The sequence below is a fragment of the Triturus cristatus genome, chromosome 9 (genome assembly GCF_964204655.1).
Source record: "Triturus cristatus chromosome 9, aTriCri1.1, whole genome shotgun sequence".
NCBI classification, from domain to species: domain Eukaryota; kingdom Metazoa; phylum Chordata; class Amphibia; order Caudata; family Salamandridae; genus Triturus; species Triturus cristatus.
Genome location: NC_140592.1, coordinates 813,189,379 through 813,207,128, shown reverse-complemented (window position 1 = coordinate 813,207,128; position 17,750 = coordinate 813,189,379).

Genomic DNA, 17,750 nt, shown 5'->3' with positions numbered 1-17,750 from the left:
CCATGAACCTCTCCACCATTCCATTCGCTTGAGGCCACAGCGGAGTTATCTTCCTGTGGTTTATCCCTAGGTAGGCCATGAATCTGCGTAATTCTTCTCCTGAGAATGGGGGACCATTGTCTGTTTTCAACATTTCTGGTGAGCCCCATGCTGCAAATATGTCATCTAGTACCGGTAAGGTTGCTGTTGCTGATGTTGATGAGACATGGCGCACTATAGGAAATCGCGAATACTCATCAATGACCACAAACAGATAGTTGCCTGTGTCCAGCGGCCCAAAGAATTCCGCTGCTAATGTTGTCCACACCGCTCTTGGAAGTTCTGACATTTGTAGTGGTTCATGCTCTGCTGGTGATCCTGTCACTTGGCAGAGGTGGCATGTCTTGATGGTGTTTTCCACCATGCGGTCTAGGCCAGGGAACCATACTTTCTCTCTTAACAGTCTCTTCATTGCTACTATGCCTCGAGGTGATTCATGAGCCAAATTGACCAGTTGCCGCCTGAGTGAACTTGATATCACTATTCTTGTCCCTCGCATCATTATTCCTATGTTTGTCTCAGACAGTTCTTCATATGTCTTTTTTAGAGCCAGCACTTCTTCCTTGTATACTCCTTCTCCCCAGTTGCAGTTATTGTTGACGTGTCTCCATCTCTGCTTTCTCATTGTCTCCTTGGCCATTTGCAGCGTTGCATCTTCCTTAGTCTCCTTTGCTAGCTCCGCTAGTGTTATCGGTGCCGGGGTGTTTTGCTTTAGTATGAAGTTGAGGTACTCTTCTGCCATCGATGTCGTCTCTTGTGCCTGCGGCATCAGGTGTCTCGACATGTAGTCTGCCGGGTTGTGTTCTTTCCCTGGCTTGTGCACAATTGTGAAGTCATAGTCCATCAACCTTATGCCCCAGCGCTCAATCCTGGGCGGCATTTTGGCTAACGGGCTGCCATAGATCGTTACCAGCGCCTGGTGGTCAGTTATGATGGTGAATGACTTTCCGTAGATGAACATGTGATAGTGTTCACACGCCCATACCACTGCTAAGCTTTCCTTTTTCGGTTGCGAGTATGCCTTCTCAATGTCCGTTAAGCTTTTGCTTGCATACGCGACAATCTTTCTTGGTGAGTCTCTTCCTGGCAGATGCTGCACCAGTATTGCTCCTAGACCCACTGGGCTAGCATCAACAGTCAGTTTAGTGCATAGTAGGGGGTCAAAGTAAGCGAGATGTTCCACAGCCATCACTGCTTGTCTGATTTCCTCGAAGGACTTGCTGCATTCCTGAGACCAGATGAACTTCTGTCCTTGTTTCGTCACTTCTCTTAGTGGTGTGCTCACCGTGGCGAAGTCCTGTATGTTTCGAGCACAGTAGCTGAAAAGTCCTAGAAACGATCTTACTTCTGCAACATCCGTCGGAGGATTTGCCTTCTTCAGTGTTTCCACTTTGCTGGGGTCTGGCCTCATCCTTTGCTTGGAGAAAATGTGTCCGAAGAACACCAATGCCCCTCTCCCCCGCTTGCCTTTGTCTCCATTCAGTGTTAGGCCCGCTTGCTCCAGTTGTGTGTACACTTGACGCAGAGCTGTGTCATGTTCTTTGTCTGTCTTCCCAAATACCAAAATGTCATCACTGTAGTTTAGGCTGTACCGTACCGGCCTTATCACCTGCCTTATTGTTTCCTGGAATATCACCGCTGCCGATGATATTCCAAAGCTCAGTCGCTTGTATCTAAACAGATCTAGGTGTGTGGAGAATGTCGTGATGTACCTGGACTAGTGATCTAGTTCTAATTGATGGTACCCTTTGCACAGGTCCAGCGTCGAGAATCGGCAGGCCCCAGTGAGACAGCTGATCATGTCGTTTAAGTGTGGCTCCGGGTGACGTTCCCTTGCGATTGCGGTGTTTGGGATCCTCATGTCTACACAGATGCGGATCTTTGAGGTGTTTTTCTTTGGAACTGCCACAATCGGAGACACCCAAGGCGTTGGCCCTTCAGCAGGTTCAATTATGTTTTGTGCCAGTAGGTTCATTATTTCTTCTTTAACTTGTGGTTGTAGGTGTATTGGTCCTCGTCTATAATGTTGGGCCACAGGCTTAATTGCTTCATTGATATGTAATGTTATCTGTTTTCCTTTCAGTTTACCGATACCTTTCAGTATAGCTGGGTATTCTTGTAGGATGTTCTCCATTTCTGACATGTGGTACGTCATTGCTAGTAGCCCCATCACCTACACCGTCACATTGCTAAGCAGGCATGGTGCTGGGATGTCACCCTTGAGCACATGTATTTCTTCTTGGTAGGACCTGCCCTTCTTTGTTAAAGTTTCCGTACATTTTCCCATGTTTTCTACTGGGCTTTTGGAGCCCCACGTGAACACATCCACCGTCGACGGTGTAAGCTGTGGTTTCACTTTCATTTTCTTGTATTCTGACATGCACATGATGTTGCATATTGCTTCACTCTCAAGCACAAACTTAGCTAGGTGGCTCCCTACATCGATGTCCACGGTCGCTGTTTTCTTTATTTGCTGCTTCTCCACGAGATGAACGTGCTCTGTCCTTTTAGCTTCTTTGGGCGCGTCTGACATTAGATATAGTCTCGCCTCCCTCACAGGTGCTGCCGTCTCTTCTGACACATCGGAGGAGCTGCGATTGGCCGTTTCCATGTGCCGTGCATATCTGTTGCTGGTCATCCGTGGTCTCATTGTTCTGCCTCTCTCACTTCTAAATTGTCTGGTCATGCACGTGCTTGCAAAATGATTGTCCCTGTTGCACTTCCTGCACTTCTAGCCCATTGCTGGGCAGGCACCGACTTGTGGGAATTCGAGGCCACATTGGTAGCATGTTTGTTCACTCTTCTTTGGTAGGACTGGCACCTGGAATTCTTTTTTTTTTTTAATTTCCAGTCACTCGATGTGCTAGCGCCACTCTCTTCTCTTTTCCCATCTCTATCTGCTTGGCATGCACTGTGGCTCATGCTTCCGTGCGAGCCATTGGCAAAATCTTTTCCAGCGTCGTCGGTTCCTTCAGAATGCGTGTTTGGAACTCCACTGATTGACAGCCTTCGATAATACTCAATCTTATTGCTTGCTCATTGTCAAATTTGTCAAACTCGCAGTATGTGACCAGTTTTCTCAGTCTCGTTGCAAAGTCGTCTAAGCTCTCTTCTCCTTGCTGGCATACTGTGTTGAATGTGTACCTATCAAAATCAACATTTCGTTGGGGGTCAAATTTCTGTGTGAGACACTGTACCACTCCCTTGTAATCTGCTGTTTGGTCAGTGGGGAATGTTAAGAGCAGATCTTCTATTTCATCCCCTGCGAGATTCAGAAGCAGGTGCAGTTGTTTTCTATCCGGGACGTCCGTGGCGCTCATGTAGCGCTCAAATTGTCTGATCCATCTCTCTCACCTGATGCCTGCTTGAGGCTCCGATAGGCTAAATGGTAAAGGTCTGCGGAATACTGCTTGCATGCTCTGCTTCTCGTTATCGCTCATTTTTCCCCTTTTTTTTTTTTGGTACTTTCCTGACTCCTTTCTCTTTTCTTTTCTTGGATTCTTCCTTTGTCCCTTTGTTTCCTTTGTATTTAGTTGTGTTTCCGCAGAGTTTCTTATTTATTTTCTCTCTTTCACTATGTTTCTCTGTTTCCTTGTATTTGCAATGGCTACCTGACTTCAAGATGGCTGCCGCGCTCTCCTTTGCTCCTATTGGCTTAGTTGCCTGACTTTAAAATGGCCACCATAGTCTCACGAGATTTCTGTCTCTCGAGCTTTGGCTGACCTCCTAAAATGGCCACCGCTTGTTCCTTGCTTCTTATTGGTCAGATTTGTTGTCCTCAAAATGTCCGCCCTGCTCTCGCAATAGTTTGTTTGAACTTCGCGCGTCTGTCCTGTTATTTGGGCTGCAGGCACGATCGTGTGCTGGCGCTTATCTACGCTTGTACTTATTTGGTGCTTCTCTCAATTTCTCTTTGCTTTGTGGGCGCTTTACTTGGCGGGCAGCCTCGTTAACCTTACCGCTTTTTTATCGGCGGTCGGGTGGGCTCCCACATCTTTGCTTCTCCGGATGCTCGGAACAGGGTGGGCTCCTGATTCCGTTTATCTTTTCTCCTCTTCTGTTGGCCAGCGAACCAGGGTGGGTTCTTGGCTCCGTCACTCAGCCTCTCTGGGGAAAAGGACTACGGTGCACGCGATGGTCGCCAGATGATGAACCCGTCCTTCGTCGCCAGTTGTCGTGTCTTCTACAAAGTATGCACGAAGCAGGTAGGGGTTTTCAGTATCTTTATTGATTCATTCTCTTGGCGAGCTGCTCACATACACATCTGTCCCCTGTCCTCGTCCCTCTGCAATGCCCATCCCCACACCCCTGACCGGATGTGGTGTCCGGTTCCCTCGTTTCCCCACTGTCCATTGCAGGGTCCTAGTGCCCTTCCCCAGGTCACTACAACTACTATGTTATGAACTCTTACATACCTTTGTGAATTGGCCCCAAAGGATCTAAGATTGGGGAAAACAGAAAAATTCAGGGAAAACTCATCTGCAATTTTTACACATAGATAATCGTTCAAAAATAAAATCAAACATTAATTAGTTGTGTACGAAAATTAACACTTAGGCAGACTTAAGAAACTGAATTAACATCAACACATCTTAAAAATGGCATCACATTAATATGTCAGAGAGATAAGCAAGCAAGAAAACATGGTGCAAAACAATCCAGATTTAAAATGCCTAATGTGTAGTTCAAAATGTGTAATGGACAATTCAGTTCTTCTAGGGCTCTTTGGCAGTGAAATCTCGCTGCTACCTTGTCCATAAACTTCGTAAAACGAGCCTACCTTTGATCTTCTTAATCAATCAATCAAACAACTTTATTCGGTTTACAGCTGTAAAACCACAAAAGTTCACATGTATATATAAAAACAACAATGATAAAATTCATAGAATGATTTTTCCAATTCATCACATACAGAAGGTTAGTTCATACATAAGATATCCATTGAAATCAGATCTCTGGTAAAATCAGTGGTTCGAATAAACCTAGCGTTAAATAAAGCCCACAGACTTGGCGGTTTATTGTGTCACTGGCGGGGGACTGGGTTGATAAATTGTCCTCCAGGGATCTCCTTAATAAAATGTGTCCCTTCTAAAGGTAGGAAGTATTTTTAAACTGTGTCCTTGCCGTGGAAACCGTGATTAATTGCATCCTAACAGACATCGATATTCAGTTCTCTGAATAAGAGCTTTAACCAAAATCGTCTTTCACATTCAGAACAGGGACAGGTACACAGGACATAGGCCAGATATGACTTCAGGAAGGGACAAAAGCCACATGAGTTGTCATCACGTGGGTGTCTCAATCTTTGGGAACCTTCCCCGACATCAAATAGGCCCATCCATGTGCTGTCTCTTCGAGACTGCTGTATCTACTCTGTGAGGTAAGAGCACGCCCAGGTGCACACCCATTGCTGCTATTGGTTTTCTGTATTGTCTCTCGTAAACCTGTGCTTTTCATTGGTCACTTTGTTGTTTTCGTCCATTTTTTCGTTGCTTGGTTTCCTCCCATGCAGACTGCCCCTGTAACATGTACATGTACTGTATTCCTGATGTACGTGTGTTTCAGCGTACTTCCTTTTTTTTTTAGTTTGGCTTGTTTTCAACTTCAGAATGGTGACAGAGATGCTCCTGCAGGTTTGGCATCCAGCTGCTATCGTGCTCACTCATCCCTTCTGTACTCCAGGCTTGTTATTTTTTGGCTGCTCATGTTTCATTAGCAGCTCCTCCTTTATTTGTTCCGACTTGCCGTACCTGCACAATTTAAATATGTCTGTAGCTACTCTTCGTCTTGTGTCGCTGCTTGCACTGTCCCCCTCCAGCTTTGTTGTTTGACCGGTCTACCACCTCCCTCTTCCCCCACTCCGCCAATGCTCACCCGGCTCCCCTCCTGCATTTTTATCCTATTGTCGGTTGTTGCCCCGTCTCTCTCGCTCCTCCAGTGTTGCTGCTTCAGGCAGTTTCCACAACCCCTGCACTTACCTCCAACACAGAGTCCAACACAGCAACCTCCCTGGCAGCCGGTGTGATATAAGGCAGTGCTCCTTGCCTCAGCTCTATGCTGGAGCCCCGCTGCCTCTGTGGCACACGGAGCCATCTAAGGCAAAGCCCATCACCCCCATCTCCCTGTGGGAGCTTCAGCGCCTCTCTTGCAGGCGGGGCAATATTGTACTGCAGTACCCCATTATCGGTCGCGGCCGGTTTGATTCGGGGGTGGGGGGTTTACGGACGGTCGTGTGGGGGATTCAAAAAGAAAAACGTACCTTACTGGTCCCGCGCTGCCTCCACTCCAAGCCGGGTCCCGCTTTTTCCTGCTGCTTTCTTGCTCTCCTGCCACTGGCAGGAACAGGAAGAAGGCAGCCTCCCTACCCTCCCCATAGCCAATCACAACCCTGCATTGGCAACGTTGTGATTGGTGATGACGGCGCCCAGCCGGGCGTCTATAGGGTGGCCATTTTCTCTATGTAGGCTGCAGGGTATTCCCAGGTGTAGGTCCCTTGCTCACTTTGCCACAGGATTCAAGTTATCCTGGCTGATGAAGGGTGTTACCCCAAAACCGGACCCAGGATGCTTGTTTCCGGTCCAAGGAGGACCAGGCCTGGCAGTTCTGGCTGGGCTGTTCCCATGAGGCACAGGGTCAAGACTGATTAGCATATTGATAGTTCAAAACTGGGGTGGCGAAGTGAGCTAAAGAACGATGATAGATTCAACCCAGATCTGTGACTGGGTGTGAGTGTCTGAAAAGTTTCAGCGCTTCAGCCATAATCTCCTTGTGTTTGCTTTGTTTGCCCTAAATTGGCAGGGTATGCCCAGACGTGGGTTTCTTGCTCACTTTGCCACTGGATTCAAGTTAGCCTGGCTGATGAGTGTTACCCCTAAACCGGTCCCAGGATGCTTGTGTATAGTCCAGGGAGGACCTGGCCTGGCAGTTCAGGCTGGACTGTTCTTATGAGGCACAGGGTCAATACTGATTTGCAAATGACTAGGTCCAAACTGGGGTGGCTAAGTGAGCTAAAGAACGATGATGGATTCAACCCAGATCTGTGACTGACAGGGACTGTCTAAAAAGTTTCAGCACTCCGTCCATCAATTCCGTGTGTTTGCTTTGTACTCCCTAAGGTGGCAGGATATGCCCAGGCATGGGCCCCCTGCTCACTTTGCCACTGGACTCAAGTTAGCCTGACTGATGAGGGGTGTTACCCCGAAACCAGTCCCAGGGTGCTTGTTTACGGTTCAGGGAGGACCTGGCCTGGCAATTCAGGCTGGACTGTTCCCATGAGGCACAGGGTCAAGACTGATTTGCATATGGCTAAGTCCAAAGAATGGTGGCAAAGTGAGCTAAAGAATGATGATGGATTCAACCCAGATCTGGGACTGAGGGGGAGGGTCTAAAAAGTTTCAGCGCTCCGTCCATCATCTCCTTGTTTTTGCTTTGTTCGCCCGAAGTTGGTAGGGTATGCCCAGACGTGGGTCCCTTGCTCATTTTGCTACTGGATTCAAGTTAGCCTGGCTGATGAAGGGTGCTACCCTGAAACCGGTTCCAGGATGCTAGTTTCCGGTCCAGGAAGGACCTGGCCTGGCAGTTCGGGCTGGACTGTTCCCGTGAGGCAGAAGGTCAGGACTGATTTCGATATGGCTAGGTCCAAACTGGGGTAGCTAAGTGAGCTAAAGAATGATGATGGATTCCACCTAGATCTGTGACTGGGGACAAGTGTCTGAAATGTTTCAGCACTCCGTCCATCATCTCCTTGTGTTTGCTTTGTTCACCCTAAGTTGGCAGGGTATGCCCAGACGTGGGTCCCTTTCTCACTTTGCCACTGGATTCAAGTTAGCCTGGCTGATGAAGGGTGACACCCCGAAACCGCTCCCAGGATGCTTGTTTCAGGTCCAGGGAGGACCTGGCCTGGCAGTTTGGGCTGTAAAGTTCCCATGAGGCACAAGGTCAAGACTGATTTGCATATGGCTAGGTCCAAACTGGGGTGGCGAAGTGAGCTAAAGAATGTTGATGAATTCAACCCACATCTGTGACTGGGGGTGAGTGTCTGAAAAGTTTCAGTGCTCCGTCCATCATCTCCTTGTGTTTGCTTTGTTCACCCTAAGTTGGCAGGGTATGCCCAGACGTGGGTCCCTTTCTCACTTTGCCACTGGATTCAAGTTAGACTGGCTGATGATGGGTGCTACCCCGAAACCTGTCCCAGGATGCTTATTTCTGGTCCAGGCATGACCTAGCCTGGCAGTTCGGGCTGGACTGTTCCCATGAGGCACAAGGTCATAACTGATTTGCATATGGATAGGGCCAAACTGGGGTGACGAAGTGAACTAAAGAATGATGATGGATTCAACCCAGATCTGTGTCTGGCTGTGAGTGTCTGAAAGGTTTCAGTGCTCGGTCCATAATCTCCTTGTGTTTTCTTTGATCGCCCTAAATTGGCAGGTTATGCCCAAATGTGGGGTCCTTGCTCACTTTGCCACTGGATTCAAGTTAGCATGGCTGATGAGGGCTGTTACCCTGAAACCGGTCCCAGGATGCTTGTTTCCGGTCAGGGAGGACTTCGCCTGGCAGTTCAGGCTGGCCTGTTCCCATGACGCACAGGGTCAAGAGTGATTTACATATGGCTAGGTCCAAACTGGGCTGGCGAAGTGAGCTAAAGAATGATGATGAATTCAACCCACATCTGTGACTGGGGGTGAGTGTATGAAAAGTTTCAGCACTCCATCCATCATCTCCTTTTGTTTGCTTTGTTCATCCTAAGTTGGCAGGGTATGCCCAGAAGTGGGTCCCTTGTTCACTTTGCTACTGGATTCAAGTTAGCCTGGCTGATGAGGGGTGCTACCCCGAAACCTCTACCAGGATGCTTATTTCCGGTCCAGGGATGACCTTGCCTGGCAGCTGGGCTGGACTGTTCCCATGATGCACAAGGTCATGACTGATTTGCATATGGATAGTGCCAAACTGGGGTGGCGAAGTGAGCTAAAGAATGATGATGGATTCAACCTAGATCTGTGACTGGCTGTGAGTGTCTGAAAAGTTTCAGCGCTCTGTCCATAATCTCCCTGTGTTTGCTTTGTTCGCCCTAAGTTGGCAGGGTATGCCCAGATGTGGGTTCCTTGCTCACTTTGCCACTGGATTCAAGTTAGCCTGGCTGATGAGGGGTGTTACCCTGAAACCGGTCCCAGGATGCTTATTTCCGGACAGGAATGACCTCGCCTGGCAGTTCAGGCTGGCCTGTTCCAATGAGGCACAGGGTAAAGACTGATTTTCATATGGCTAGCTCCAAACTGGAGTGGCGAAGTGAGCTAAAGAATGATGATGGATTCAACCCAGATCTGTGACTGGGGGTGAGTGTCTGAAAGGTTTCAGCACTCCTCCGTTCATCATCTCCATGTGTTTGCGTTGATCACAATCAATACTCTTTATTATATTTGGGGCCATGGCACCTGTAGTGTCCCTCCAGTGACGTCCGTTGGAGCTTACGGGCTAATGCACTGCACCTCAATGTCTGGGGTGTTACATTTAGTAACCCCCGTGGGCTTAGTGGTTTTTGATTTGCCCCGTATCACGTGGGGCTTAAACAACAAAGGCTGCCTGGTCCAGGCGTGGCCTCAGTGGAGACTGTGTGTGGACAAGCCACAACACGTCTCCGTGTCTGTTTATTTCTCCGTCAGCACCGCAGCACCCGAGGCCCAACAACACTTGTCATTCCTCTCAGGTCCGCCCTGTCAGTGCGAGCGGGGGCCCGACAGAACAGCACACTTTCTATGCCATGGTAGGGTGACCTGAAATTTAAATGCAAAAACCGGGACATTTCACAAAAATAGAAGAAGGACTACAATTTTACTTCAACTGAGCGCACAGAATGACAGCGCTCTTCAACAGAAAAATACAGAAGAGGCAGTAAGAACATAAATAAAATGCAATTTTTAAAGCCAGTAGCATGCCTGTTAATTAAATTGCTCTGTTATAACAGCTGATCACCATCCCTACTTAGGAAAACATAAAAAGGCACCTTCGACAGTTTTCACTTGACCCCACCCTCTAAAAACTGGGACGCGAGCTAAATTTTCTGAAATCTGCTGGGTCAGCTGGTAGAAAACCGGGACTGTATCATCAAATTCGGGACACCTGGTCACCCTATGCCATGGGCATGACAGTGCTTACCATCCAATGGAAGCTCAGTAGCGCATCCAGATAGTGGCAGGGCTCATCAACCAGACCAAAATCTGGGAGGGAGTTTGTGTGACATGCCATAGATGAAACTCTCCTGATGTGTGTCTAGGAAGAGTCAAGGCATGTAAACAGCAAGGAATGTGTGTGCAGGCCTCATGCGTCATGAAATGCACTGCTTTAGGTCTGGTGGCAACTTAAAATCCTCCAACTTTTTGGGTGAAATGCGAAACTCAGCCAGAAGAGACTCCACTTGCTAAATTTCTAGCACCAAAGAGACAGCATGTGGAGGAAATACAGCCTGGGGATTCTTCTCTGTATTTAGTATTACCGATTCCTTCAAAAAGTGGAGGAGTTTTAATTGCTATCAAACTCTAGATCAGGTTTTACGCCTGAATTTGAGCTTTGCGGTACCTGAAAATCCTCTACATTCTGTTGCAGGAGAATCTGCAAATAATGTTTTGTCCACAGTACAGCTACATTGGCTGAAGAAGTTCACCATGAATAGACATGTAGACTTAGGTACGGTTTTATCTCGAGCTTGGCGGCTGGTATACTCTATCACAAATGCAGCAGATATTCCGTCCATTCAGACTGTCCAGAACGCCACAGCCAGACTAATCCTTGACATCCCAAGGCACAACCACATCACCCAACACCTCAGTGACCTCCACTGGCTTACCGTCGAATGAAGGGTAACTTTCAAGGCTGCTCACGCACGCATACAAGGCCCTCTACAACATTGGACCCCAATACCTCAACAACCGCCTGATCAGCCGACCTCTCCCTGGCCACTGTCCCACGCTTCTATAGGAACAGAGAAGGTGGAGGATCCTTCTCCTACCTTGCAGCCAAGACATCGAACCAGTGCCCACTCCACCTCTGGTGAAGCCTGACACTGGACCAATTCATGGAGGACCTCAAGACCTGGCTCTTCGAATGACCCCAACGGTGCTGCACTCTCCTACCCTCCAACCCCTTGAGACCCTAATGGGTGAGTAGCGTGCTTTACAAAACCCTGATTGATAGATTTGTTGATTGATCCTATTACAAGTGGTATAGGCTATAAGGCACTTACAATATGGTAGACAGGATAAACACTACATTTGTGTCAGGAGTATCCCTCTAAGCTAGGCCCTTAGACATTCCTTCAGAAATTAGAGGATTTTCTATTTACAGCAAAAATTAAACCAGTCCCACAGGTACGAACCCGGGTTTCTCTGCTTCATCAAGGTGTGTGTGTGTTTATGCAAATCACTGTTGCCTAAGCTCCATTTATTGACAAGAAACGTGCCGCAAATAGGACCCAGTGCATAATGTTTTCAATCAACGACATTGCAACAGCGGCTGCAAAAATGTGAAGCATTCCACCAAAACAATCTCAGCAGTGTGTTTTGCTTCCTACATGACAGACCAGTTGATGCTTAGCCTTGTTGTCCTGCCCAGAGATGATGGCGCTCAATAAATGTCAAGGTAAAAGTGATCAAACACCTGATGTAATTAAAACCCTGGCAGACGCACAAACAAAATAATTAATGGTTGGCAGCGGAACAGCTACATTTGTTCGCACGTCTGCTCGTTTAGAGGGAAGGGTACCCTTCATCACTCGAGTATAAGCAAGAGACTGAAAATAAATTGCGTCACGCAATTACCCACTGCTATTACCGGATTCTTACCTTAGGAAGAAGGATGCTCGAAGCAAGATGCAGATCGCTCAAATATGATTGACGAATGGCAGTGTTTCCAGTAAAACCCATAACTTGAAGGCCTGTTCCTGGCGACAATCTCGTGGCTACGATTGCGCGCTTCGATACAATTTTATGTTACGTTCGATAAACTTGATTTCCTGCTACTTTAAGAACGACTTCCCTGCAGGTTCGATCGGTTGAGAATAACCACTAAAATAACGTCAACAAGAGTACTGATTTGCTTTCTGAACCGCGTTTCGATATTAATGAATAAAAGAGTACATTTAATACATTTCAAAAATGAAACCATTGGCCTGCTTAGAGAAACGTCTGAATAAACAGCCCGGAGGTTTTGCAAACCATAGACTGCAGGCCAATTGAAACATCATACCAAAACAGCAATGTATTAATAAACATTGGCAAAGCCAATAGGTATGGCTTGCAATAATTTTATTTTTTTGTTTTCAAACCTATGCAAAGGCATTCAAAATGTATATACCAAGGAAGTAAATATTATGCAGTCTATGCGTCTGACATGCATAGGTTTGAAAAAACTGAAATAACAAAAAATGACCCATGAAAAAAAACGGATTACAAATTAGTTGGAAAAGTTGATAAAGTAGAAATTTGCAAAATCCTAAGGATCCTCACAATTTACCAACGTGTGACTACAAAAAGTATCTTATATTGAGAGCAGCGTATACAAAACAATTGATCTACATTTAACTGATAACCTACAAATTTGCTGACATATAAAATAGTTCATCTTGCAAATTGCAGCTATTTAAAAAGTGTAAAATAGATTGCATGGGGACAATAATTCCTACTTTGTGGTTAAGTTTTAGCAGATAGCTCAAAAGTAAGTTTAAATATGAAACACTGGTTTACAGAACTAAATATTTGCTTAGAATATCTTGGAATCCAGTTTTCAGCCATAATCTAAATTAAAATCGGATTACAGATGTTGGAAATGTAATTCAATAGGAGGAAAACTGCCCCATAATCAGAATATCTAGCTGAATATAACTCATATAATGAGGTAGCATTAAGGATTCTAGTAGTCTATGGTATCATTCTTAATGAAAGCGACTTCTCCTTTTCAGTATGACAGAAGAAAATATTTCATGTCCCTGTGGATAGAAGGGCTAATAAGGAATGTATTGATGTTAAAACATTGGAAACCTGAAAGAATGGATTAAATATAAGATTCAATTTCAGAAATCTCTAACCTAGTTGCTATCGGAAGAGTTTGCGTTTAAATGAGAAGTTATTTATATTATGAGGACTTGTTTCCCTAATTCCTAAGCTAAGTAATGAAGGCATAAAAATGGTAAACTTTGCTCTCATTGTCTATTTGATATCATTCAGAAGCGAGACCCTCAGTGGATAATATCCTCGTTATTCACAGTCATTCGTTTTAGGAAATGGCAATCTTTTGCGGGTTGTACTTCCAGATTGCCCCATCTGTTTTTGCTGGCTATAGAAGTCCATGCACTACACCCCTGCTAACCAATAGGAAAGTGCCTGTGCTTCCCCCCTTTTACATAGTTGAATTTGCATAACCCAAATTAGCATATTTAAATTACCTATAACTCTCCAGTGTATGGTACAAGCTGTACCCAGGCCCAGTAGAGTAAATACCACGAGTGGCTTGCAGCACCTATTGTGCACTATAATATAGTTTCAGTGCAAACATGGCTTCAGGTCTAACATTGCAGCCTGACTGTAGCAGTTGTAAAACTGCAATTCAATCTGCCGCAAAATAAATCCTTTTGTAAATATTAATAAGTCACCCTTAAGTAGGTCTAATAGCCCTTAAGGCAGGGTACATGGTATTTACGGCATGTAGAAAGATAATATTAAACATTACAGTCACAGCATTTCATTACATTACAGTGACTAACATCTAAAAGCTATTTTCAAAGTGGCAAGGCTGGCTGTTCAATAGAGAAACAATGAAATGCACTATTATATTCAATAATGCTATATTTGGCAAGGAAACAGCTGGAAATATTATTCTTCGACTCTTGTCTAATATATATTAAGGACCCACTTCACTAGTGAAGTCAGCATTTTAATAAAATAATACTAAAGAAAAGGTACTTTTAGAAAGTTGCCCTTTTCTGCCTAAAGCCTCTGGAGACAAATGTGCAATAGCCTCCAGTTGCAGCTTGAGTTGCAGCCCTCTGAATGCTAAAGTTCTAAATCAGGTCTGAAAACTGCTCCCAGAGCAAATACAAAGGCCTGGGTATGGGGAAGTGTTTCTGTTCCTCCGGCAGGATGACCATTTGGGCAGTGCTCATCAACGTAATGTACTTTAAAAGGGCCTCCCTTGTCACAGGCAGATGTCGGATGACACCTTGACAGGCCCCTAATTTTGTTCCCCCAGTAAGGCAGGCACCAATCCCTTTGGTGACGGAGCTGCCCTCAAGCCTGCATTAAAGTGGCCACACAGGAAGGGCTACTCACATTCCTGGCCACACCTCTGGGGCAGGCACACAAGCCTTGCACAAGGGGAGAAGAGTTTCACCATCTTGAATTTAGGTAGAGTGTGGCACTGTTGTTTCTTTTCAAATGGGGCACACAGGAAATACTGCAAAAGTGGATATGGTAACCCCCGAGAACATTTACCTCATTGGTTAGGAAGCAACTAGGAGTCTTTGTCACCCTCAAGCTGGTGGCAGTAGTGTTATCCTCCTCAGAACACTGCTGGACCAGAGGAAGATCATGAGGACTAAACCTGCTGTCTGAGACCTGAGAGGAGCCATGAAGCACTGGACCTGCACCTACTTGTACCCAGGACAGAGAAGTGGCCTCCAAGGGTCAGAAGATTGACTGCTTGACCAAGCTACATGGACACAACAAGCTACAAGAGGCCTTTCTTAAGATTCCCACTGAACAGTTCCAACTGGACCCAACCAGAACCCTGCTGGTGGCCCCTGCATTAAAGTGGCCACACAGGAAGGGCTACTCATTTTCCTGGCCACACCTCTGGGGCAGGCACACAAGCCTTGCACAAGGGGAGAAGAGTTTCACCATCTTGAATTTAGGTAGAGTGTGGCACTGTTGTTTCTTTTCAAATGGGGCACACAGGAAATACTGCAAAAGTGGATATGGTAACCCCCGAGAACATTTACTTCATTGGTTAGGAAGCAACTAGGAGTCTTTGTCACCCTCAAGCTGGTGGCAGTAGTGTTATCCTCCTCAGAACACTGCTGGACCAGAGGAAGATCATGAGGACTAAACCTGCTGTCTGAGACCTGGGAGGAGCCATGAAGCACTGGACCTGCACCTACTTGTACCCAGGACAGAGAAGTGGCCTCCAAGGGTCAGAAGATTGACTGCTTGACCAAGCTACATGGACACAACAAGCTACAAGAGGCCTTTCTTAAGATTCCCACTGAACAGTTCCAACTGGACCCAACCAGAACCCTGCTGGTGGCCCCTGCTGGAGTGAGTCTTCCTCCCCAAGTGCTGTTTCTGAGGTCTATTGGCATGCCTGGCTGGACTTCCCCTTCCCAATAAGTTCACTCTAGCAATTATTGATAATCGCTTAGACCCCAGTAGGTGGGCTACCGCCAGGTGTGATACTCACTTAGACCGAAATAGATGGGATATTCCCAGTCTTGATAGTCTGCTCTAGCCCAGTGCAAGCAATGTTCACTCTTTCTTGTACATAAGGTTTTATACCCAGGTATCCTTTTCACTATGAGCCAAATAACAGTTATCCCCTATAGTGGTGAGTGTCTACTCAATAGGTGGTCTGGAGGTCGAGATGCAGAGTTTCTGGCGTTAGGCACTTTCCAGGCGCTAAAAGGCCCAACAAGCATCACCTTTGCCCTATTGCCCTTACCTGGACACCTGAACTGGATCTCCTAAAGAATTTGTTAAAGTAGGAAGAAAATCTCTATTTGTCAGGTGATCTGGCTCCAACGACAGCCCTAGGAGTCACACATGGGGAAGCATAAAGCTAGGCTCATTTTGAACCCAATACACTTGTGTAACAACCTAGGAAATACTCCTTGACTTAATTGATTTTATGTCACGTGTATTTGATAGCCACATTCTATAGACAGACATGGATTGCATGCAGGAACACAATTCACTGAAGAATGCCTTTATCATGTTTTTTGAGCCAAGTCAACATTTCTGGAACAGATGGAATTAAAGGGCTAATTTTCTCTCTTTTCTGTTTTTGCTCTTGTGATCTTTGATATGTACTCAAGCTTTTCAATGTTACAGTTTATGTTTTATTACCTTCCTATGAACAAGCCATTTGGAAACGTGCAAAATGTAATGGGACACTCCCTAATAGGCACACATGTCCTTCACATACATATTCATTGAAATCCATGCCTCCACTGGAGCTTGGTGATGTCTGTTTCTGACTTCAAGTGCATTATTATAACTGATATCTATAGGTTGCTGCACACAGGAACTAAAATGCGTATTCCTTGGTCAACCTAGATGGAAAAAGAAGCACTTAGCATGTTAATCGTAAGAATTATAGTTAAATCTCACTTGGCACCATTGATAGACACCTTAGTCAGTGAGGTAATGTCTTATCCAAAGATGCTTAAGATTTTGAATGATCGAATAAGATTTTTACAGAGCTAATCTAGCTGTCAATGTAAGTAACTGAGTCTTGGACTATTAAATTGCAATTAACCCAAGCACATTCAAGTTTGGATACATAGTTCTAAAGTTGGAAAACTTGTGTATCCCACTCATAAATAGAACTATGAGTGTGGATATCATGAGAAAATACCTTCAGAACTAGCCCATGCATTTTAACTATGCAGGTCACTAGATAACTACGTACTAAACAGAGTTTGGGAAGGAGCCATGGATCTGCAAAAAGTCTGTAAAAAATAAACAGATGAAATTAGTAGTTTCTTCCTTGCAATAAAGAATAGTGATAGATTTTAACAAGTGCAATCTCTGAGCCATGTTTAAACCAGATCCCTCATCCCTATCCTTCAATTGCCGTATTATTTTTAGACCAGAATCCTGACTGCGCAAATGGGCATTCTCACTTCATACTAAGATCTTTATAGGGGTGTTCCTGAGTGTCTTCCCTCTTCCCCAGATAGGGGATCACTAACATCTGGGTCCCGATCCAAAAAGGTAAACTTACACTTTTGTGTAAGTTTACGAATGTTTACACTAAAGATACTACTAGTAAAATACCGTTGTGAATAACAAACAATCGGAAATTTACACACATGTGTAAGTTTACCACAGTGAACCAGGCACCAGGTGTTTAGTATACCTCGAGTCTCTTACTGTTTCTTAAAGCATGTCAAGATGATGGATAGTGAAAAAATCTGGTTTCAACAACTAGGCATATGAAACCTTCATTACCCACTAGCAATGAGTGGTTGGATAAGGAATAGACGGCAAACGACCTTTACAACGGAGTCGTTACACCGCGGTACATTTACATAGCGGTCATTACACCGCAAGTCGTTACAATGTCAATACGGTGATTTGTAACGCACTCCCATACCATCGAGTCGAGTTGCGCTTTATAAATATGCTGAAGATGAGGTCTACTGACCCAACGCATGCATTGCCGCAAAGCTGTAGTTACTTAAGCTGCATGAAATTGCTTTGGGGTAAAAAACAGGCCACAGTATGCAGCGTTCCTAAGCTGGAACCCTAAGAGCGGTGAGGGAGGCCTCGGGTGCGCGCCCGGAGATGCGGGGACTTGGTTTCCCGCGGGGAAGAAAGCAAGCGGGGCAGACAGAAAGGAACTGGCACCCAGAAATGCGGTGATGTGGTTACCCGCGGGAAAGTAAGCGGGGCAGACAGAAAGGGACGGGCCGACAGGAGGCTATCCCTGCTTCAACACTTTACGTT